At 36.3% G+C, this 26,366-nt stretch overlaps 1 long non-coding RNA gene across 3 annotated transcripts in view; it reads right to left on the bottom strand.

The window, feature by feature from the left end:
- LOC309656292 overlaps window positions 1-20,925 on the bottom strand; it is a 157,192-nt gene extending 136,267 nt beyond the window's left edge. For 2 of the 3 annotated variants that reach the window (XR_014261264.1, XR_014261265.1), the window contains exon 1: window positions 1,136-20,925. This is a non-coding gene — a long non-coding RNA (uncharacterized lncRNA). The remainder of the gene's footprint in view (window positions 1-1,135) is intronic. The other variant, XR_014261266.1, reaches the window with a different exon arrangement.
- Window positions 20,926-26,366: the final 5,441 nt, after the last annotated feature.

The following is a 26,366-nucleotide window of genomic DNA, read 5'->3' as shown; positions in this document are numbered from 1 at the left end:
CTCTTCAGACAAAGCTGGATTTGCGCTCCTATTAAAGACAGGGAAGGGGGGGAGAAGCAAGGGGCAGGGTGCCAGCTAGACTGCAGTATTCAGTTACACGTGAAATGATTTGTAATTCTGAGTAATCACTTAGGACAAGCCCTTGCACCATTTTATCTATACATGACTCTAGGCCAAAGTCAATACTCATAGTAAAATAATGAGATGAAGCTAACTGAGCCCTTTTATTAATGCTCCAAGGAGCAAATCTGATGCTTCAGTTTTTCCCCATTGAAAGTATCCACTTCTTCCTAAAAAATGAACAAGTGGGTCAGGATGCCCAGTAGCAGCCAGGGCACCTGCTTTGGCAAAAGCGTAAATAACTGACTCTTCCCACCTCCCTCTCTCTGTTTGTGCACCAGGCTTCACCCGACTGCAGGTGAAAGCACATGAATTTTGCATTACCTCTAGGCTCATTAAAGAGATCTGGCTCTCCCCTAATAGTTCCCCCTGACTTAGGAGGATACACACACACACACACACACACACACAGCATGACGAACCTTAACAGAAACAATGCAAAGTACTTTTTCTCTTCCTCATCAGTCTTATAAAGAAAATCCACTGTTCTAGCAAATGCACAGCTTGGTGACAGAGTTAGCAAGCAACTGTTAGGGAAATGAGATGGATAACCAGCTGTCCCAGCATCTTGGAGATGGGGCACGGAAGAGAGAGGGTGCTGGGAAGGAGGGGGAAAGGAAGGGTATGGGGAAATCCTTGATTGTAGCCCCCAAATTTCACTTTCCACCTGTGTCACCACCAGTCAGGTAACCAATCTGGCAATTAGCATTAAATGTCTCCCTCACTAAGTAATGGGCAGTGTATTACTCTTCTCTGTGCTTGTTGAAGGCTTAAAGACCTACTAGGAATTTAAAAAATATATATCCTTAGTGTTGTTTTCTAAAACTTGGAGAAATAATCTAATTTACTTGGTGGGTAAAATTGTCTTTTATTGGAAAAACCCAATAGAATATTTCCGCTCTTCACAGAAAAGAAAATGTCTGAACCAACTTTTACTTATTAAGGCAAATTCTTCATACATATGTACTCCAAATTAAAACAACATAGGTATAATAGAAGAAAGGAAAAAGGATACCTGCAAATTCCAAATTTGTCTCCTATTAGCTAGGTGATTCTTCCACTTCACTTGACACCTCTGAGCAGAGTCTTCTCATCTCTAAAATGAAGATTACACATTTACAGGCAAATTGTGAAGAGCAATGCTTAGTTCAACATCTGACACATAAACACAATTATTCATATCCCTCCCTCCCTTGGATTATTCATGTTACAGGGAGTGTGAAATATTGATATAAACAGACCATACAGAGATTTCAGTTAAATTACTCCTTCCAACATTTCTCTGATTAGGGCTTTCTGTAGAGGACCAAAACAGCTTTTTTGAATTCCATTTCCATTAGTGTGCTCATTGGTAGAGATACCAACAAATATGAAATTTCCCTCCAAAAAGCTTATATGAATTGTCAATCAAATAATCAGTCATGAACCACAGAGAAATTGCTGAAAGATTCAAGTCCCTACATACGGAGCACATACGAAATTCACATTAATTCTAATTTTCCAGGCTATAACACAGTGTTGCACACAGCCTGAACTTGGAATGGTATTTTTTTAATGATTTCAGGACACACAGTTCCTGTGACTAAACAGCTCACAATGTCCTGGGAGAAACTTTCAGTCTAATGAGGACTCAAGGTGCACAGCACACACACACATTCACATGAACACACACAAAGCAACTTGCCAGACATACAGGGAAAAGGGACTTTAGGTAGAAGACACAGCACATATGAAGTCACCAATATTTAAGCAAGCTTCATGTTAGGGGGGGCCTGCAAAATGTTTGGCTTACCTGGAGTGCAGAGAATAGGTGGAGGAGTGGAAAGAACTGAGGGAAACAAGGGGGAAAAGCCACAGTCAGATGGTACTTATCAGCAATTCTGAAGTGTTTGCACCTGATATGGAGGCTAGACAGGCTCAAATTCTAGGGTGAAAAAGAATCACGGGTAAGGAGCTTGTTAAAAATACTGAGTCTAGGTCCTACCACCATCAATTCTAATTCAGAAATCCTGCGGTGATTCCTGAGACTCTGCTTTCTAACAAGCTCTCCAGGTGATTCTGATGGAAGGTGAGGTGATGCACAAAACTCACTCTGAGAAACTGCTGCAGTGTATGTACTAAAAGTCATTTTATCAGGGGAGTGATATAATCAGATATATGGGATAAGAAGATAAATAGTTCCCAGAAGAGGATAAATTGCAGGACACCAAGACTAAAAGGATGTGCATAATCCAATCAGGAAGCTTTTTCAATGGAGCATCAGGGAAATAATGAGCCCACTGAACTAAGTACCATTAGATAAGAATGTAGGAAAGAGGTACAAAAATTTAGCAGGATCTGGTGGCTTACTGCTTGGAGAAGGGAGGAATCTAGCATGACTTCCAATTTCCTGTTTTGTGTTCTGCTCTAGATGACTATGTTAGCTGAAATGGATTATATAGGGAGATGAGTAATTTAGGGAATATGCATTAAATTTTGGATATATCATGTTTAGTAAAGTGGTTAAAAGTGTGGGCTTTGGGGCCCAATAAGCTGGGTTTGGAGCCTAATTTTGCCACTTAATTTCTATGTGACATGGACAAGTTGCTTTACCGTTCTGATGTAAGAGTAGGGAAAAAAACTCAGACTTTTAAGTTAATCAGTTAATATAAGAAAAGACCTTAGCAGAGCGCCTGAAAGTGATTAATAAATGTTAATAATACTAATAATTATTATTAATTTTAATGTCATCATCATTAGCTAGCTGGAGATATTCCATAGAGAGATGAAAATATCATACAGATGGTTGTTAAAACTTTATTACAGATAAGGTCATCCAGAGAGAGAGAAACACTTGAAGAAATAAGGACTAATAGAATCCAGGCGAATACAAATACTTTAGTTGATAGATGAACTCGATAAAGCTGAGGAATAGTCATACAGAAAGAAAAGCAGAAGATATACAGGTCAAGGGTGTACAGCAGCTTAAGATAGAGAAAGCTGTCAACAGTATCACATGATTCAGAAAGGTTGGGTAAAATAAAAGTCAAAAAATGTCCATTGTATTTGACAAATGGGAAGACGTTGGTGACCTTAACTACAATGGTTTCAATGACTTGGGCAAAAGTCTCTTTTTAGGAGGTGGAAGAGTGAATGGGAGCTGAGGGAATAAATAAATTGATTGTGTAAAGGGAGAAACAATGTGATAGCAAGGAGAGTCATCAGGTAGAAAAGGATTGGGTTTTCTTTTTTAATATGGAAGGGACATGAGCACATTTTCAAGCTTAGAGGAGTGACCCAGTGCAGAGGAAGAAAGAATCATTGATGGAGGAGAGTCTAAGAGGTGATGGAAAAGGATGAAGTAGAAAAAAAAAAAAAAGAAGAAGGAGAAAAAAAGGGGGTCCTAGCCTTGGACAATAAAGGGAAACATCTTCCCTTGGCTCTGAAACGAAGGACCTAAATGAATGGTCAACATTCTAGAAGCTGAGGTAGCAGTATGTAAAGATGAGTGTACATCCGGAGAATATCAAATTTCTCTCTAAAATTGGAGGGAAGTCTCTGGTGAAAGTGAAGGGGCTTTCCTGAGAAGCAGACTAGGAACTAGAAGAGAGAGCTAAGAATTTGGAATAAATAACAAGGGACAAGGAAGCTGACCAAGGACTGTAAAAGCCACCAGGCAGCACAGAGGCACATAATGGTCTGTGAGCTTATTTGGTTTTCTCTAGCTCTCTTCAAAGCGTGGGTGGTTTAAGATCAAAGTAGATGGATTGTGGGCTTAATTTAATTTACATCTTACAGAGCAGATGTGGTAGAAGGACAAGGCAATAAAAAGAGGGTGTTGGAGAGAATGGAGTTAAAGTACCAGACCAAGTTTAATAGATAAGCAAGTGAAGGTGGAGAAAAGCTGTTAGTCTGAGAGCAAAAGGAACGCTCAGAGTAGTGGGGGGCTCAGTGAGGTGGAAGAACAGGCCAAGAAGAGCAAACGAATAAGAAAAATGGAAAGACAAAATTGAGGGATTAGAGTATAAAATTTAGGGGCATATCATTTCAGAGGTGAAATAGTCTCAGATATTGATAAAATTTGTGTGTATGGCCGTGGACAGGGCTGACATTCAAACCATTTCATGACAGGTCAGGCTGCCCCTGAAGCTGGAGCAGCGTCTTGCTGTTCCTCAGAATCAGGGATCTTCCCTTTAGTTGCTGGACTGTGGAGAATTCTGGCCAGGTCCCATAGGAGTGGGGGGACATGGCAGAGTGGGGAGGGAGCATCTGGGCAGTGTTTAACATCCAGTACACACGTATTTTACTGTTTCAACAGCCAGGGTATACTGTTTGAATACCAGTTCTAGCCATGAACTGGGTGACTGAAGGGGAGGAAAGATCAAGATCATTGCAGTAGAAGAAGTTAAGGAAGGGTGCTGAATGTGTCATCCACATGAATGTGGAAATCTTCCAAGATGATGAATATAATCGACATGAGAAAATATCTAGGGGAGGGCTCAATTATTCAATGAATACAGGCAAGTGCCCTGGTGATTGGTAGAAAATATGCATGAAGAAAGATGAAAACAGTATGATCTAATGCATGGCAATCAAAAAAAGACAGCAATTTCCCAATAAATGCAGGAAATCAATGATCTGTAAGCAACAACTTGAAATTTAGGAAGTTGACTTCTATTCTGCTTAGAAATATGGGAATCGGGAGAAACAATTCAAGGCACTTGGTTTTGTTTTTACTTTTCCTTCTCTTCCAAATGCAAGGGCCCAACTCTGAGATTTACTTTCTGCTTCTCAGCCTAGGATATCTGGCTATTGTTCATGTCAACTCCCATATCCCGTGACTTTTAACTCCTGGCCTCTGTCAGGTAGACATTGTCATTATTTTCATTATTCTTTGACACTCCAGATAAAGCAGATTATGAACCTGTTTATTTAATTGTCATCAGGAGACTTTGTATTTGCCTTTGTCTAAAATGGGGCCATTTAAGCAGAGGCTTGCTGGGGTTTGGAGGTGATCATTGGAACCCTAGAATGCCAACCATGTATAGCGCTTTCCATTGCATTCTTCCTTCTTTTTTTTCTTCCTTCCTATCATCCTAACTTCCTACTTCCTTTTGTCTTTATTTTTTATTATTTCCTCCCAGCTTCTTGTTTAAATCTAAAGTTATTCTCAGATATTCTGAAGCTACCCAGCTAGCCCCTCTCCATCACCTGCAAACCTAGAATCTTTTAAAGCTGGAGAAACAAAGACAGACATGTAAATAAAAATCTATCTGTTTGGGCACCGGGGCATCCAAATCTATTTGTGTCATTAGTTTGCCTCTGTATTTTGTAAACCCAAACTAGTTATTTACTTCCCAAGTTTTGGCAATGGTCTCTGATAAGTTCTCTCCCTCAGTTTCCCCTATGTGGAAAAATATCCATCATTTACCCCATCATTCTCCTGAAACTGTTAACAGATTTAATAATTTAAGCTACTATGTTAAAAAGGTACTATATTTTTAAAGCCAAAATAAAGCTGGTGTGTCTGTAAAATTGGCATTATTAAAAGCATGTTATTCAAAATGCTTTTAATGATGTATGCTAACATAAGTGGTTAAAATAATTTAAAATGAGTTTTTATTGTAAATTGGAATATAGAAACATTTAAACCCTAACTTCGAGTAAAAATTGACCTATTTGAAGGGTTTTCTCATTTAGCAAATGTCTACTTTTCTGTAACATAGAGATAAAAGGAAGTATTTGTACTTACGCTTATGTAAAACTAAAAATATGTAGATTTGATACATAGAAATGCACTTAGTAAAAAGTGAACATTTTCTCTATTAAAATAAAACAACTAATAACTCTTGATATTTCATTTAAACATGTTATTAGAAAAAGAGCATCTCAAAACCCTGCGTATCTTTTTTTTCTTCTTCTTCTTCATCTTTGAATAACTCCAGCAGGAAACCTCAACATTTTATTTGATTATTTAAGAGTTCCCTTTGGGGTGGAAGTAGATAGAGCTTGATATCACTATGTATAAATAAATAATTTGAAGGTTTTCTATGTCCAGATAAAATTCTAAAATCTGATAAGTAGGTTTCATTTTATCTCTTGTTATTTTAGTGGTGGGAAGGTTAGTTATTTTCTTCCCCCCAGTGGCCTGTAGTCCTCCCAAGATTGCTGCCCCTGGGCTCTCCTGTGGCTTGAGGGTTGTATTTAGGATCTCATCAACCCTTTTAATCTGACTGCCATTCTGCATTTTAATCTCTGCTCCTCAGTCCTCTCATAAATAGGGAAGTACTACAGCATCTCCCCTTTCTCTCCACCTCCTAAAACCACACTCAGTCCACAACAGCACAGGAATTATAAAATGCCAGATTATAGATCTGCTTCATTATGAAAATGTTTGGTGACACTTTTCTTCTGACAGTCAACAATGTAAGATTCAGTAAACAACTTATAATTGTGTATGCCATTTAATATTGTGATGGTTGCTAGTGATGGCTGCATGCTTTATAAAAAGGTAAATGGAATTCATCAGTTCATTTCTTAATTTTTTTAAAACAAATATTTGCTTAACACCTAAAATATGCCAGGAATTGGGCTAGGCACTAAGAATACAAAGATGAATAAACATGTTCTCTGCCTTCAAAAACTCACAGTCAAGTCAAGAGACAGTCATGTAAATAAATTATTATAACAGCGTATGACAAAAAATAATGTATAAAATTACATTTGGGCACAGAGAATGGATGAACTAACTGACTAAGTGGAAGGTCAGGAATGGTCAAGTTGGATATCACATAGAAGTTAATGTTTGAACAGTTTTTGAAGGAAGAATATGAGATAATAGAAGGAAGCCATTTCAGGCAAAGGCGTATACAAAGGCCCAGAAGAAAACAACAACATGACAGTGTTACATAGCTGTCAGTAGTTTGGCATATAAAGAATATAAGGTAACAGTTGGCATATTGCTGAATTTGGGCATTATAAATTCCTGGGAGGAAATAATGTGATTTGTTTTCAGTATCAGAATCTCCTCAACTTGGCTTGTCCCTGAAGTCCCAGGGTAATGCAAAAGGAGACAGGTATGGCTCCTAGAATCTTCGAAAAACCCATCAGATTCATGACGCTTTCCAGAAATAGGTAATGTGATCATTCAAGCCCAGTTCAAAGGAGTGCCTTTCACAAGTAAGGAAAAAGTAAAGGCAATTTTTTCTAAGACAAAATAAAATGTATATTATCCTTGCATAGCCCTATCAGAGCATAGAACAGAATTTGTAGGAGTTTAGAGAAATGTAATACCTAACAGAGTTCATCATCAACAAGTATACCACAAGCAAAATCATTCTTTTAAAGAGCCTCTTCTCTTATCATACCTTGTATTCTTCTGGAGCATTCCCACTGTGACACTGACCTCACAGAGAACTCCAGTACTTTATCCTTTCTGCTTCATTTCTATCTACCAACCCCCTCAGGAATTCACTTCCTTCCTTCAATTGCTCTTGTTCCAGAACCCTTCTTTATAATGACTCTTTTGCAAATGTCCTCAATTCTCTGAGCTTTCTCCTTCCATCACATCCACTTTGCAAATCCCAGTGATGAATCCAACAATGCATTTTCTCTGAGTAGCAACCACAGAACTAAGCACTGCTGGACAAAAATCTTACACTAGAGAAGACTGGGATCATGGTTCATTCATGGTCACCAGCCTCAAATGGTCATTCAACAGAGACTAAAGTGATCACGCACTCATCACCACAGTGACTATTCAACACCTTCCCCATGCCCCTTCAGTTGTCCCACCGCCTTTTGTTCGCAGCAGATAACCCAACCTTATGGTTCACTGAGAATATAGAAACGACATAATAAATACTACATAATCTTCTCATGACTAAATCTGCATCTGCAGTCATCTAGTCATCTCCTTCTTCCCTGTTATTATACAGAAGGAAGTAACACTTCTTTCAAAATTCTTTTTCAGTGTTTCATGTAACGTTTTAAAAAATTTAACCCCAGCTCAACGCTATTACTTCCCAAGGCAATCTTGCTTATATTCCCACCATTCCAGCTCTTTCTTGGATCACCAATGATTTATATCATCAAACCAGTTCTTGTATTACTCAGCCTCTTAGTTACATTCAAAATCCTTTCCCACTCTTCCCTTCCTGAAAAAACCTCTTTGCTTCTGCAATAGCACATGCTCCTGGTCATGTTTCTGTTCCTCTGGTCCTTCCTTCGTGGATCCAAAGCAGAGCCTGAGATGAGGATTTGTGTGCAAGCAGTTGATTTGAGAGGTGATCCAAGGGCACAGGTGTTCTTAGACTTTGTAGAGTAAGATAGGCAAAGAGGCTAAAACAATAGAAATGTGTTATCAAGGGTAACATGGTAGGAAAGAGGGGCAAAGAGATTAATTCCTCTCAGGCCTCCTGAGAAGTATATAGAATGCTTCCCCTTAATTGTCTAAAAGACTTTGCTGTTTCTTTCTTCTTTACCTATCATTTAATTTTTGTGTTCCTCAGAACTCAGTCCTGGGCCATCTTCTCTTCAATATCCCTTCCCAGTAGTCTCAGACATTCTTATGCTATCTAGAGCATAAAAATGTTTATAATCCCTAGATTTTTATCTACAATGTAGATTGCTATTCCAAGTACAGCTTTCTACATGATATCTCCATTTGGAGGTTCACCAGGCATCTCATATTTAGAATTCTCTTGATCTTTCCCCACTTCTGGCCCAAATCTGCCTCTTCTTTAATTTTCCACATCTTAATAAGTGGCATTTCCCTTTGCTCAGTTATACAAATGCAAACCTGGAAGTCATTTGACAACCCCCTTCTTCTCCCTACCTGCATCCAATCCATCACCAAGTTCTGTTAATCCTACTGCCAAATTATGTCTCAAATTTGTCCAATTTTTATTGTCTCATTCCTCATCTAGACTACTGCAAGAGTCTGCTTCCATTTTTGCTTTCCACCAATCAACTCTGCACAGAGTAGACAGAATGATCTTTCAAAGGCATAAATCAAATTTTATTATTCCACTGCCTAAAAGATTTGTCTTCATATTATCTTTAAGTAGATAACAAGTTGTATGAGTTTTCTTGGGACAAGTCCTGGTTTGTGCCAGCTTAACTATTAGCAGTGTTCACTTTCATTATCCAAAGGGCCCCATTTTGGACAATAAATCATATGATCACCCTACTCTTAAATACAAATTCCTGTAATTAGACTTACTCCAAACTCATCTCATGTTATTACACACTAGCCAACTTGCAAGCACCAACTATTTTCTGCTTCAGGTTCCTCGCACATGCTGTTCCCTCTGTGTACAGTATACTCTCTTGGAGCCTCCACCTGGGCAACTCCTACTCTTTCATCAAGAATCCATTTAAGGCCACCTTCTAAAACAGCCTTTTTTCAATTTTGTCATATAAATATTTCCACTAGGATGTTTCCTTTTTTTTATCCTCTCACTTTCATTTTTAATGTAATTGTAAATTTATTTGTACATTCATTTGTTAGTACATACCTTCCCCATTATATAATGAGCATGAAGGCAAGAAAACACATCCTCCACTTAGTAATGTATATTCCAGCACAGCCCTGGACCCCACTGTGGGTGTTCTCTAACATTGTTAAAAGAATGGAGAACAGAGGAGAGAGAAATACCAATCGAGGCCTTTTAATACACCCATTTTCTAAATCTGAATAAATACAAAACCTCTTCCTACTCCGACCTACTAGAGTGCAATGAAGATGTTGAAAGAAAACACCAACATACGAGGTGCACATAAAATTTTCTAGTACTTTGTGAAAATGAACAAAATCATTTAAGCACAATGGAGACAAGTTTCACACAGGCAATAGTTTAAAATGCCTTGATCAATAGGGGAGCTTTATTATCTTATTAGCTCTCTCAAAACAATAAATTAAAAGAAAATAACATACTTAATGAAAAATTCAGATTAAAACAAAAAAGCATTCATATGAGAACACATACCAAATTAGTTCTCTGATTAAGGATCATAGATTGATGAAGTCTTAGAGCCAGAAGTCCCTGGACATGAGCTAGTTCAGTTCTATCATCTTGCAGGAAAGGAGCTGAGACACAGGGACTGGAGATAAAGTTAGAAATTCCACCGTAATGAATTGTCTCCCAAATTTCTGCATAATGAGACAGGCCTATTACAAAAATATTTATTTTATAGTGACTGATACAAAATCTTAATAATACATAATATGTACTTCTTTAGAAATGAAAATAAATATACTAGGCCTATAAGAAGATGACCTTTAGGTAATCTTTTATACTAAGAACTATCTTCTACCCATCGGTCTAATATGAGGGAGAAATTAAGATGTGGTGGTGAAAAAATACACATTCAGATTTGTAGAACCCAGCTGAAAGGTGAATTATTAAATTACATTTCAAAGCATTTTTTCAGTGAAATAAGGTATCAACTATTGTCGTATAGTTAATGAATTACTTTATTTTCTTTAATTAAAATGTGTTCTTGGTTAGTTTTCTCTCCTTTGATGGCTTTTATTTTTCACTTTATGAAGAAAATACCTCTATGTAAGTGATTCTGACAATGAATTCATAAATCTCTCACTAAGTTTTGAGCTTTCAAAAACTGACACATATTTCACAGAGGGGTACTTGCTTTAAACAGTTTGGCTCTAGCATCATATACCGGATACTTTCTTTGCCATGTGAAAAATCACATATCCTTTACAGAAGGCTCACCCCATTTGTCTTTCCAAAACAAAAGAGTCACCAATCTACCTCCCCACCCCAAATAGAAAGGTCATATTGTAAGAAATGTGATTTCTATAGACGACCAGCATCACTGCCGTATGGCAACGTGAAAGGCTACAATGGCAGGATTAACTCAAGGGCATAAGAAACACTGCTCTATGCCAATATAAGTATCCCATTGCAACTTCTGAGAGTGTTCTGAGAGGCCAAACATTTTTCATACAGACATTCTATGCCCTAACAAATTCTTCTCCAAATTCTTCTGACCAAATCCAGATTTAGTGACTCACAGATCTTATGCACAGTACTTTAACTCCAGAATGTACATATGGTCAGCCAACTCTTATGCTGTATCCTAAATTTAATAAATATTAAAATGATGTTACATGCTTAAATATGAATGTTAAAGAATGCAAGAACTTTTAGTGCATATTAAAAAGAGTAAATTTCCATTCAGTAAAAATACCTGTCAAAGAGCCTCAATAATACAACAAATGAATGGAATGGAGAGATAGATATGGAAGAAATTATTTCCTCATCAAGACTCTCCAATATGTGACATTTTTCAAGCTGGAAAACTTACCACACAGAATATTCTCCACCCCAGAAATGTAAGCCAGTATTTAGCAGTTATGTGAACAATGACTTTGAAGGCTGCTAAGAGCCCCATGTGAGGTTTTCATTACAAAGACCTTATTTCAGATATGTCAGGTCTAACTTGGAAATTGTAATTATTTCTATAGAAGTTCAGGGCTTGACTTCTTTTCTTGGGTATTTTGGCTTCCCTTGTTTAGGGGGGAAAGTGACTAATGATGCCCTGGAAATGATTAACTTAAAAAGAAACAGCTAAGAGTATTTGATCCTCCTTTGATGAAGTGTGAACACTAGATCCTTTTCCTCCAAAATGGAACCGGACTAAGCTAGCTCTGAGGGAAGGAAAAGGGTGTAAGTAAAAAGGAATGCATTTGTTACTGTTCCTTTATCTCAGAGAAGCTATTTCAAGTGATCACTGGTGGAAACTGCTGATAGTCAATCTCGTATTTTCACTCCACGTTTGACATCAATGTTGTCAATACGACATAATCGTCTCTGTCAAAAGCATCATTCATTTCCAAACTGCGGAGTTATTTACAGTCGTGTCTTCACTCAATGTAACACTACCACTCAACACTCAGCTGTCCCTTCTCTGTTTTAAGTAAACATTTGGGCAGACTTTTAAAGAAGCTCTATTTTAGGTTAGGCTAACAACCTGAAAATGAACCCAAAGAGAAAAACTTCTTCTCTTGTCCAAATACCATTTGGGCAAATGGATAAAGTTTTTCACAAAAACTGGCACTTCAAATTGAGTTCTGTTTGGTAAGAGACATGGTGCTGAAAAGTGACATTTATAATGACAGCAATATGGATCCCCAATAAAGAAGACTGGGTTGTATTTTGTTCTAATTATAACCATTTAAATATGTGTGTGCATTTTTTAAAATTTGGAAATCAATTATAATAATGTAGCTTCTAGTTAAGCACCTACTCTAAATCTCTTTGCAAAACATGGCTGATGTGGGTGTTTGAATACAATTAAATAGAAAATGTTGTGAGGAAAACTCAGTCTTATGTTTCTAAACACCCGAATGAACAACTACTTATTTCATGGCTTCTATGCACTCAGCATGGTGCTAGCTGTATAGCATATGAAAAAATGATGGCAATATGAAGGAAACAAGGGTAAATGGAAATCAGGCTGTGTTTTTAAAATAAATTTGATTTGTCTTTTCCATCTACTCTTTGAGAGAACAAATCTTAAAACTCTTGGTATATCCAGAACTATTTCCCAGAGGCAACTACTTATGTCTTTTCACCAGCAGAGGACATGATAATGGTAAAAAGAGGTGGATGGAATTTTGAAAATTGAAAGCAGAATTAAAGCTAATTTGACAGACATACAGAATTTTGGTGGTCTAATGACTTTCAGAAGCTATTTATTTTCAGAGCTTTTCCTAAGAAAAGTATAAATATCACTATCGATCTGTGTGGGATCCCTTCTTCTTGATATAAAATGCATCAAGCATATAACTTAAAAAATAAATCAGGCATTCTAAATATACTTTTGTTATCTGAACAAACTGGAATGGGTTATTTTGGAACCAGTGCATTTGAAAATAATAATAGCTACTTCTTACCTTGAGCCTACGGTACGTCAGACACTTTGCATAAATGAGCTCATTTAGGCCTCCCTCCAGAACATGGATGTGTTATCATCACTTTCATTTTACGCATTAGGCATCCAAGATGGGCAGAGTTTCAGGGCTTTTCTTGAGCTTCTATAGTTAATATTAATAGTGGTTTAGCTAACATTACTATCAGCATAAATACTATGACTTTTTCATGGGCTTTCTCTTCTAATTCTCACAGAATTTAGAGGTTGGGACTGTTAATATCCTCATTTTAAAGACCAAGAAACCAATTAAATCTTAGACTTATAACAACTCGTGTTATAAAAGATCTTACTTTGCTAGTTCATGATTGGGCTGAGATGTGAACATAGGTTTTTTTACTCCAGAGTCAGTGCTTTTCTCAACTAGCTATGCCCATCTCTCCAAAACCAAAATTGGAATTTGAATCTATATCATTTGTTTTTTGTAAGTGCACAAGTTCCATTTTACCTCACTATCCTAAAAGAAGTTAAGAACATCAAAATGTAGCTGATTGTCTCTATTTCTCTGTCTTGCAATTTCCTTTTGCCTCCCTCTTCCTTATCCCATGCTTATCCAGGCCTACCCAGGACCCTTGGACTCTCTAATGAGAACTCTCCCTTTAATTTTGTTTATCACATGGTTTCTGGGCCAATGCTAATGTTTGTTTTTCATTTTATTGTGTTTTCCAATATTTTCCCAGCTTTTCCTATAGCACTCTAATATCAAGAGACCAGGCTCCTAAGAATGCAGACCATTCTTCATGCTGAATACCACCCTGTAATTTTCTCCAATTCATTCTATATCGTGGTTTGTTGGTTGGAGACAAAGCACAGCACTACCAGATACGCTCTATATCTGATTATGTCCTTGGCCTCAAACCCTCCTTTATTACCAAAATTGTTTGCATTGACTATATTCCCATCGTGTTTCCTCTCAAACTCTTGCCTTTTTCCTCCCATTTTCCGTTCATTTTTTTACTATTTTATTTTCCTTTCTATTTCCACATGTGCATGCCCCTCTAGCATTCCATTTTGCTCAATTCCCATGCATCCTCTTCATGCTTTCTATACACTCCCATCACCGCTATTTTCTTGCCCACATCAGAATAAAAAAGATTTTGAGTCCATTTTGGGGTTGCATACACACCATTGAGACAAGCAGAAACAGTATATCCAACTACAGAACAACTCATACATAATGATAGTTGTGAGTTGTTTTTAGTAAACACATCTTTTACCATGATTGTTCCTGTCTTTGTGCATGTGTCTGTAATTGTATGTTTTATGCTTCCAGTTTACGTTCCTACTTCTTATGTTCTTGATTAGCATTAGAAAAATAAAAAGTCCAGTTAATAAGCATTAGTTATTGAATTGTCACCTCCTCATTCTAGTCACTGACAACAATTTGGAAATAGCAAACATCTCGTCTGATTATTAGGCCATCAATTTACCGTGACCTGGGGCCACTTCTAAGTGATTAATGATGTGTGAGCTTGTTGCAATATTAAAAAGATCAACCTGAGCCTTAACTCTAAGCATAACAACATCTTTAGAGGCTTACAACAGTTTTATTTATTTTTTATTTCTAGATATCTACAATCAAATAATCAAATAAGTAAATCTCTATTACTTTTTAATTTTGAAAAATAGGCTTAAATTAATTATGTAAAATTTAATATCTATAGTTATTGTGAAAATCTGTGTTCTTCTAAAATTTGTTAGCCAGTGATGAGCAGCCTGGGACAAACACACACACACACACACACACACACACAGACATACTTATATGATTCCAAATGAGAAAATGAAAGAATCCCTTTTAGGGACATTTTACTTCCAGGTATTACAATTCTATGGGATATTTCAGAATTCTTTTTGAGTTATAAATTTCTTCTGAATAGTAATTTACAGTCTACATTGTATCTCACTTACTTCCTGCAAGGTAGCTAGGGCAAGTAATACTAGAAATGGAATGGTACTGGGGACAATTAAATGGTTTTCCAAGGTCAGGTACTAATCTGGGACTTGAACCTGGTCTTCTGATTCCTAGCTCATGGTTCTTTCTATTTTACATAGTTACTTAAATATTAGATCAGATATGTACTACCTAAAGTGAAAATTAAGCTTTAATTCTTTAAACAGAATAAGGTTATAAAAACTTACTCCATCATACTCTATTTGTGATGAAGGAAAGGAGCATTCTGATTAATTTTGTTTTCTGGTTTCTATTTCCAAGAATTCAAACCTGGAAAAAATACATTTAATATCATGAGAGAATTTAAACTAACATTAATTCAAAGAACACTTCAAAGTCTTGTAGGACTTTAGGGTTTTAATTTCTTCCATTAATTTCTATTGTTTCATAGAGATAATGTCAGCTAAGAGATTTCCAACACCAAAGCATTTTTTTTTTCCTATCTGGCATTTGTGTCAATACAAATAAACCACAAAGTAATAAGTTGTTGCTGTTGTTGTTTTTCAGAGCAGAAACATTTTAAATGCTTGCACATTTTGACACACAAAAAAGGCTTTTAATTACGTGAGTGTACTATTTCTAAGTAAGGGCTTCTTTCTCATTAAAATGATGGTTGCAAATATTTTGAAAATACACTTTACTATGCTTTCAGATGGAATATTTATTTTAGATATATGCAGTAATCATCAGTTTCACTTGAAAACCAGGCCTATAAATGTAATATACATTTTTTTCCCTGAATGTCATACATATTGAGTGAGGAAGGTAAGAAAGATGAAGAAGATAGAGGCTAAAATGAATCATAAAATAGAGGAATGAAGCTAATCTCAATAAAAGTGTGTTTTATGTGTGTGTTAGGTCCCTACTGATGCTTATTAAACTACCAGCAATGTAGTGACTTAAAGTAGCATAAATTTATTATCCTACAATGCAGGAGGTCAAAAGTCTAAAATGGGTCTTATGGGGCTAAAAATCAAGGTGTCAAAAGAGCTGAGTTCCTCTGGAGGTTCTATCAGAGAATTCATTCCTTGCTTTGTCTAGCTTCTCGAGACTGCCTGCATTCCTTGGTTTGTGGCCACATGACTCTGACCTCTGCTTCCATTGTTACATCTCCTTCTCTGACTCTAACCCTCCTGCCTCCCATTTATAAGGACCCTTGTGATTATAATGTGTCCATGCAGATAATCCAGGATAAGCTCCCCATCTCAAGGTCCTTAACTTAATTACATTCACAACGTCCTTTTTTCCATGTAGGTTTTGGAGATTAGGATGTGGACATCTTTGGGAGGCCATTCTGCCCTTCACAATGTGCATAAAATATTATAACTTTTAAATCAACATAGAGATAATGACATATTTGAAAAAAAATACTCTTATGTGGAATTGAGTCCTTTAAATGGATATTGGGATCTGTGTAGAAAAAGCATGGGATGTTAATGTTACCTGTCAGTTGTTTTGAAATACACTTACTATTTGATTAGTAAATCCAATACCTGAAAGCAGTCTTCCAATGTGTGAGTGTGTGTTTCTTCTTTTAGAGTAGCATGCAAAAATTTAAATTTTGAAAAAGTATTTTAAGCCAAACTTGTACTGTGGAATATGTTTAAAAAATAGTTTTCATTTAAAATTGGCATTCATGAGTCTCCTGCCAATAGCCTCTATAAGATTAGCTGTGACATCATTAGTAAAATAAGCAGTAAGGAAGGCCAGAGTGTATTATTAAACTGATTTCCAATCTAATGGTGTCCTAGTGAATGAGGAGTTAAGGAAATTTTGTGCCACCAAAATTAATTGAGGTAAAGGCAGAGGGTAGTTTTTGTGACTCTTGTGCAAGCACTATCTCATCCTATGTTTTTGAAGTTACTTTTAATAACACCTAGAAATTGGGCAAATTAAAATGACATCCTTTAATACTTTGAAACAAATAACTTTACTATTTAAAGATGTGAGAAAAAGACAACAGGTTATTATTATTATTATTTCATCCTAATTCTTAAATATGACTCTCTAGGAATTACTAGATTTGTCTTTTATGGTAATTCTATTCTTTGAATATTTTAAATTTTGTCTTGTCTTTATGTATTTGTCCCCTGGTTCTACTAACTGCAGCCTAGAATCAAGAAAATGCCATCTATAAATATATATTATTCCAGTGATGTGTTGGAGCCTGCTTGTACCAGATCCTGAGAATTGATTTTGTGTGTATCTCCTCCCAGCTCTGAGTTCACTGACATAATACTAGTAGCTTGAAATGGGCCATGGTGGGAGTATTTACACCACAGAATCAGCAAATGCTACAAATAAGAGCGTTTTCTCTCCCAGAAAGCTGATTATTAAACATTTACTAGCATTTCTCTGCACACAGAATCAGTGCTAATTGGGTTAAGAATTTAAAGAACCTTCGAATTAATCATGACGACTTGGAAGCTAATGTGATTTCTATTAAATGATGTAACATGGCATGTTTTGAACTGTTTAAACTTTCTCACTTGTGAGATCTGTGATGCTGGATTATAGTTCATTAATATTGTCACACAATTAAAAGGCAAAGATAATGTAGGAAAGTAAATTTCTACTTTGTAATACATAATATTGATTTCAGGTACCCCCTAATATAATGCACTGAGAACACACCACTTCTGGTGTATTCTTGTCAAAAATGCATAACCTTAACTATGAGAAAACATCAGACAAACCCAATTGTAGAACATTTTACCCAAAAAATGATCAATACTCTTTAAGTGTCAAGGTATGAAAAGACAAAGAAGAACAGAGGAATTGTTGCGTACTAGAGGAGATTAAGGAGACGTGACACCAAATGCAAGGTAGGATTCTGTATTAGATTGTGAACAAGAAAAAGGAAATTAGTGGGAAAATGGGCAAAATCTGAATGAAGTCTATAGATTAATAAATAATATTGTGTGAACATTAATTTTCTGTCTGCAGTAGTTAATCTACATTTATGTGAGATAATAACTTCAGAGGAAGCTGGTGAAAGGATATACAAAACATTTTATATTCTTTTGCAACTTTTAAGTCTAAGCTTATATCAAAATACAAAGTTAAAAAATGTTTCTTTAAAAGAACATGTGCTTTGGAAGTAGGCAAATGTGGATTTGAATCTTGGTTTTACAAAGATTTACTGTGTGACTTTGGACAGAGTATTTAAAGTACTTTTTAATGAGATAATGCTTCCTAAACTTTCTAACAGTGCCTGAAACACAGTATGCATTGAATAAACAATATTTAATGAAGTTTTATTGATGTTGAAGAAAATGTAAGAAAACTGTTACTTTTTTTTTTTTGACAATTTTAAGTTTCTGAATGTCCTTACATGGCTCTTCTAAGTCCTTGGATATATACATGATTGCAAAAAATCAAAAGTTTGTGTTTCCAGCTCATGCAGCTATATATATATTTTATATATATATATAATATATATATATATATATATACAAACAACACAATCAAAAAATGAGCAGAAGACCTAAATAGACATTTCTTCAAAGAAGACATACAGATGGCCAAAAAGCACATGAAAAGATAGATGCTCAACATAACTAATTTTTAGAGAAATACAAATCAAAACTGTAATGAGGTATCACTTCACACTGGTCAGAATTGCCATCATCAAAACGTCTACAAACAACAAATGCTAGAGAGTATGTGGAGAAAAGGGAACCCTCCTATACTGTTGGTGGGAATATAGACTGGTACAGCCACTATGGAAAACAGTATGAAGGTTCCTTAAAAAACTAAAAATAGAACTACCATATGATACAGCAATCCTACTCCTGGACACATATCCAGAGAAAACCATAATTTGAAAAGATACATGCACCCCAATGTTCATTGCAGCACTACTTACAATAGCCAAGACATGGAAGCAACCTAAATGTCCATCGACAGAAGAATGGATAAAGAAGATGTGGTACAGATATATATATAATGAAGTATTACTCAGCCATAAAAAAGAATGAAATAATGCCATTTGCAGCAACAAAGATGGACCTAGAGATTATCATACTAAGTGAAGTAAGTCAGACAGAGAAAGACAAATATCATATGATATCACTTATATGTGGAATCTAAAAAAAAAAAATGATACAAATGAGCTTATTTACAAAACAGAAACGACTCACAAACTTAGAAGACAAACTTACGGTTACCAAAGGGGAAAGGTGGTGGAGAGATAAATTAGGAGCTTGGGATTAACATACACACACTACTATATATGTTGATAAAATAGATAATCAACTAGGACCTACTGTACAGCATAGGGAGCTCTGCTCAATATTCCATAATAATCTATAGGGGAAACGACTCTGAAGATGAATGGATATATGTATATGTAAACTGAATCACTTACCTGTACACCTGAAACTAACACAATATTGTAAATCAACCATACTCCAATATAAAGTAAAAATTAAATTAAAAAAAAGGTATGTGTTTCCAAAAGATGGCATTAAAACTTCCATAGAGGGCTTCCCTGGTGGTGCAGTGTTTGGGAGTCCGCCTGCCAGTGCGGGGGACACGCGTTCGAGCCCTGGTCTGGGAAGACCCCACATGCCGCGGAGCGGCTGGGCCCGTGAGCCACTACTACTGAGCCTGCGCGTCCGGAGCCTGTGCTCCGCAACAAGAGAGGCCGCGATAGTGAGAGGCCCGCGCACCGCGATGAAGAGTGGCCCCCGCTTGCCGCAACTGGAGAAAGCCCTCGCACAGAAACGAAGACCCAACACAGCCAAAAATAAATAAGTAAATAAATAAAGTAAAAAAAAAAAAAAAAAAAGGCTTGTTCTTTCTTTATTAAAAAAAAAAAAAAAAAAACTTCCGTAGAACTTCTGTTGCATAAGTGCCACAGCCTTGGGCCTAAAAGAAGGAAAAGAGCTTGCGGAGTCCTAGTGCTAGATTGAACTGGCCTAAGGTAGTATGAGCTATACTTTGAGATCTGGTAATGTAAACAGAGTGTCATGGCCTTGTCATTAAACTCTGAAGACACAGATCTCATAGTTTCTGAATTGGATAATAACACAGTTGCCTGCCAACTCCTGTATGCAATCTCCAATGTTGTGCAATCATATCTTCCTGCACAAATGCCAACTATATGGCAGCTTAATTTTAATCATGTAAATCTGGAAGTGAGATGTGCTTCTAGGTTTACCAGAGATTTCCCCTGGTGACAAATAATTTATACTTTCTAATAAGTTTTAGCCTTGTGGGCTAAAGGCCAAATGTTCCAAGAAATGCTGCCCAAGACCCATGCTCACTATTGCTTTCTCTGCATGAATGTATTTATACACACATATATACATAAATATACACATACATATATATAAAATGTTTATATGTGTATGTATATATATATACTATATATAGTTATATCTACATATGTGTGTATGTATATACATTAAAAATCTGTATATATATATATTTATACACAGACACATATACACATATACTTCTCAGTCTTATCCAAATAGAAGCCCCATTTGTGACAGCTAAGCCAAAGCCAAATTAAGGGGATGACATCATCAAAGCATATGTTAAAACTTCTGTTGTAATTAATAAAAAATTAATTTTAAGAAAGTAAGAAAGGTGGCCTTTGTTTTATTATGCTAAGTTCTCAATATCATATTCGTTTTTATTTATTTGGATTGATCACAACTTCCAAATAGATTCACTAACCGTGAAGTCATGTATTGCTTTTGAAACGTGTATAAATTATTTTAATAAAAATTCCACCTGTAGAAAAAACCGTCTACTCCCATTCTCTGTAACCTCCTTCTTAAAGCAAACTTTACATCTTTTAGCTATCAGCCTAACAACAGAACAACAAGCAAATGGCCCAACAACATCAGTAATATGAAAACATAAGATCATGAAAACTCTTCTCATAGTTGCCAAGAAGTAACTGAGAACTCTTCTCATAGTTGCCAAGAAGTAACTGAGAAGCGGTACTCGTGAACTGTCTTAACTGATATCAGAAAGCCCCTTGCATGTGGTTACGTCTAAAAATATAGGTTTCTAGGAAACACAGGTTTCTAATTCTCAGTTCAGAATGTTTTTCACCCAGCCATTCTCCACCCAGGCATGTGGAAAGCATTCCGTGAAGTGTGCAGCAGGTTTCAAGAACAGCTTTCAGCTGCAGAATGCAGACTTTGCTATTCATCTTCGTGGCAAGGAAGGAAAGACCACTCTCAAGTACCTCCAGGGGCTTTATAGGTTCTCTTGCTTCAACTTAGTATTTCTAGCCTTCATAAAACAGGAGCACCGAGGATGACATAGTGAAGTAGTCAGTTTACTCCAAATGCTGAAGTGCTTACTCTACCTTACATTTTACAAGTTTACAGTTTTGAAGTCATTTGAACTCCTCGTGGGCTCAGTGGTGCAATATTTTTTTTAAGTTATTTCTGACCGTAACAGACACTTTTAGACCTGCAGTGATGAGCAAACCCCAGAGGCAAAATACAATAAAGATTTAAGGGGCTGCTCCGTGCAGCACTGTAGCTGCTTTGTGTAGGAGAGGAACAGAAGTGGGAGGGCTGGCCTGGTGTGTGATTATTTCTGACAACGCTGCAGTTTGTTTAATTTTCAATTTATGCTAGCACTTTGGGGCATTGGAAAGTATGGTCCAAAGAAAGATAAGCTTTCATCTAAGATTGTGAAAGGGTTTTTTTGTTTTTATGCTGTTATTCTTTTTAGATTTGGTAAACAAATTGTGTTTGAAAGAGATAAAATATCCAGAAACCAAACTCAAATTACCTCCATTATACCCACACCAGCCCCTTGTGATTGGCTTTCTTTGCATGTGGGAAAAGATGAAACACACTGCATTCTATATTTCAATTATTTTCACTGAATAAAGAAAACCCAGCTTATGATATTGTTTATTCTATATGATAAAGGAAATGTAATCTATTTCTTATCATAAAACTCTGAGTTTACTGCAATATTATCAGAGATATGTTTGCTGTCTCTGAAGACATCTGTCTTGGAAGTGTTTGTGTTATCCTTGTTGGTATTTTACTTTACTAGATATATAAACTGGATTATAAACAATACAGTTTAGCTTTCATTAGAGAACCATAGAATTTTACTGGGTCCCAGGCTCAGCCAAATATTCTTTTATGGATATGTTTAGCAGATTCCTTTCTTAGTGAAAGCAATTAATGTGAAATTACTTATACTCTTTCTTCAAGAGTAGTACTGGTAAAAAAGAAGGAAGAAAGGAAGGAAGGGAAGAAGGAAGGAAGGAAGGAAGGAAAGAAGGAAGGAAGGGAGGAAATATATTTTTATATTTTATATATGAACATACACTGTTTATAATATATACTCATTTATATATATACTCATATATACATATACACACCAGTTGGCATACTTACTTATCCATATGTGTATATACCTATTACATATATCCTTTTATCACATTTATTGATGATCACATGGATTGTGGTACCCTGACAATTGGCTGCCATCATCAGACTACTGAAGAATTTGCTTAGGTGACAATTCACTGGCAAATATGAATGTAGGGGCTAGGAGCTGAAGGAGCTCTGAAATCACACAGGAACCTTTGTCTGTCACACTCGTTCTCCTCTAAATCTTCAACTTTTCCTTGTTCCTTAGCTCCTTCCTCTTGTTAGCCCAGAGGAATAAATTCTGGCCTACCTGTCTTTACAAAAAAATATATTTTCTCCTTGCCACATTGGTATCCTACTAATTGCAAGGATTTCTGCCTATTTCTTTTCTTATAATCAAGCTTCTGGAAAGAATAGTCATCATTTGCTGTCTCTAATTTCTCACCTCCTTTCCACCCTTAACTCTGTAATCTGATTTCTGACCGCATCAATCTTTGAAACTAGTTAATTTTCAAACTGGTTTCTAGTATCATGTATATATATTAATGAGTCCCAAAGGATTTCATATAGGTAAACTCACAGGTCAATGATCATTCCTCATCCAACTTGACCTATCAGCAGCATTTGACAAAGGTATCACTTCCTCTCTCTTGGGATACTTTCTTCACTTTGCTTTTGGAATGTTAGACTCCCCTGGGTTTCCTCCTGCCTCTTTAGTTGTTTCTTCCTATTCTTCTTCACAGGTTACTTCTCACCTCCCAGGTGTCTCAACTGTCAAGTGTCCCAGTGCTCACACTGGACTTTGTCTCTTTTACATCTACACTAGCCTTGGTGATCTCATCCTATAACAAGGCTTTAAATATCATCATAAATATCATGGGTGACTATCAATTTATATTTCTAGTTTGGATCTCTTATCTGAATGCCAGACTCATATACCAACTATTAAACATCTCCATTTGGGTATCTGATACTCGTTTCAATTTGACATTTTCAAAACCAAGTTTTCTATCTTTTTCATTCCCTGCACCATCTCAGTTAATGGCAACTCTATCTTTCCATTTGCTCATGCCAAAACCTTGGAGTCATCGTTACATCTTCTATTGCCCTCACACTCCATATCTAATCCATAAGCAAATACTGTTGGTTCTTCCTCAGAATAAATCCAGAAGCTCACGACTTCTTTCCTTTTCCACCTCTACCACCCTGTCTAACCACCATCATCTCTCTCCAGGATTATCACAATGGCCTCCCAACTGATTTTTCTGTTTCCAGCCCTTGTCCCATTTAGTCTGTTCTCAACACAACAGCCAAAGTAATCCTGTTAAAATGTGAGTCGGATCACATCATGCTGCTGCTCAAAACTCTATAATGGTTTCTCAGTCAGCGTAAAAGCCAGAGCATTTACAATGTCCTACAAGATCCTATATAATCTGGCTTGCTCTTCGCTTCCTCTTGCTAATCCCTCCCTCACTCTGCTCTAGCCTCACTGCTCATCTTCTTTTCTCTCAAACTTGCCAGGCGTGTTCCAGGCTTGGGGCCTTTGCATTTGCTGTTCCTTCTTCCCTTGATACCCACTCTTCCCTTGATATCCACATAACTCACTCCCCTGACTCCTTTATAAATGTCATCTCATTGAGGTCTTTACTGGACACCTACTCAAAACTGTAATGCCACCATCCCTGTTACCTTCTTTATTTTCTCATTAACACTGAATATTACTCACATTCTATATATTTTAATATTTTCACTTGTTATCTCTCCCCCTACCTCACCTTATTCCCACTAGAATATAAACTCCATGAGGGCAGGGATTTTGAGCTGTGTCCTATGTCTACAGCTGCAACCTGTAGAATAATTCATTTGCCTGACATATAAATGAATAAACAAATATAGGAATGAAATCTCTTGTTTCCCAGACATATAATTTCAACTAGATATTTGGCATCCCAATATATGGCTCACTGCTGCCTCAAACATAAATCCACAACTAAGCTCACCACTTCACCCATGCGCTGAAACCTCAGTTCTACCACTTCCAGTTAAAAGAGTTCATTGAATCTTCAATATCTTTTCCTGTAGAGATCAAAATACACTCAATATTTGTTCTTTCCTTGCCTTCAATCTCTACTCTGCTTTTCATCCTACCACCCTAAATATCTATTCATAGTCTCCTTCTGCTGGATGGTACTTGTCTTCTGAATGTCCATTAAATGATGGTATTTCCTGTTCGTCCTTGAAAATTCTGTCCAGAGTTCTCCTCAGGAAATCTTTCCCTGCTAACTCCTCTCTCACCCTATCACCTCACTCTCACCTCTGTACACACAATGACTGAGCACCCTGGGTAAGCACTAACATGATATTTACCACATTGTATCAAGAGTCTCTTCTTACCACTCAGCCTCCCCGTAGACTATAAACTGTGCAAGGGCAATAACCACATCTGAATCACCCAAGCCTTAGCAGAGAACCAGGCCCATGTTACGTGCTCAATAAATTATGGTAGAATGACAAATAAGTGAGCAAATAGATGAAGGAATAAATGAATGCAGTAAGATCACAAAGAATATTAGCAACAATGGATTAGTATTTTCTTGTATACCCTGAGAGCTTTGCATGTTTTTATTGGAGCATTTAGCAATACAGCTTACAGATGAAAGTAAAAGATTCATGATAACATAAAATATGTCTTTACTACCTACACTAGCTAGAAAACAAATAAACTAACATAGTTTGACCTGAAATTATCCAGTGAAATTCTTATGTCTATTTTTGCAATTTTCTGCATAAAGTGGCCTCACGGCTTTCATAGCAAATTTATAATGAATGTAGAAATGTAATGCAGGCCAACTTGGAGTCTTTTGTGTTTCACCATTAAATGGAGTTTAAGATGGTCTTGAATTCTGGCCAGTGCCATAGAATTATTTGCTTTCTTCCCCTTTGCCTTTTTTTCTCTAGATTTCACATGAGAAAGTCCAGTATTTAATCAGATTACCTATATGAACTGTATTTTCATTTAAATGACACAGAGATCAAAAGAGGTAATAGTTCTGGAAATATGCTGCCCTTCCATAGTCCACATTAACACCTGTGGAAATCATACAGAAAAGTATTAATAATTGAGTCTGATGTGGGCAGTAAAACGCACAGTATGCTCTTATTAGGTTCGTTATTCATGTTGCTTCCAAGCACTGTCTTCCATTTTCTGTGAATATTATTATTAACTTTCATAATGTGCAACATTCATATATGCATGCTTTAAAGAAAATATAAAAATATAGATGCTATAAATCAAGGGCTAAACAGAAAGCTATTTGGAATTTCATTATTAAAAAAGAGGATAAAAAAGAAAAAAATTTCCCATTATTTTATATAAATAGCATACCAGTATGATTTAGGGAATGGTTACATTTATTGACCATGCTTACCATTATATTAATTAAGTGCAAATGTGATCATACATTTTTCCCTCCGTGATGTGAGATGCATAGTTTGTGCCTTGACTTTGTTATTTAGGTTTGGGGCTTTGTTTCTGCTGAGTTAGTTTTAAAAAACTGTTTTGAGGAAAACAATATTGACTAAAAAATCTTAATGTGACGTTATCTATGGTGCTTTGAAATATTAAGCTGCCTTAAGAATCTGAAGACATCCTAACTTTTGTCTGTATCATGTGAAAGATGAGTTGTGTGAAAAATAAACTATAATGTGCCATTTATAGCATGATGAGAATTATTCTCAAAGATAATTTTTCTAATTTTTGAGTGGCATCAGCTGCCTAAGCAAGGCCAAGGGTATTAATTATAGAGAAGATGCTAAGGAGGAATACTGATGCACCTTTCATTGTTATAGAACCTCATTTGGGAGGTAATATCAGGGCTGTCTCCAGTACCATTCATCTGACACTTGGTAAATGAGTTGTCAGTAATGGTGAAAATATATTAATACTGCAGATCACTTGAAATGGGTGCTCTTATGTGTTTTACCAGAAAATT

Source organism: Balaenoptera physalus (genome assembly GCF_965194825.1).
Source record: "Balaenoptera physalus genome assembly, chromosome: 2".
NCBI lineage: Eukaryota > Metazoa > Chordata > Mammalia > Artiodactyla > Balaenopteridae > Balaenoptera > Balaenoptera physalus.
This window is presented reverse-complemented; position numbering and strand designations above follow the sequence as displayed.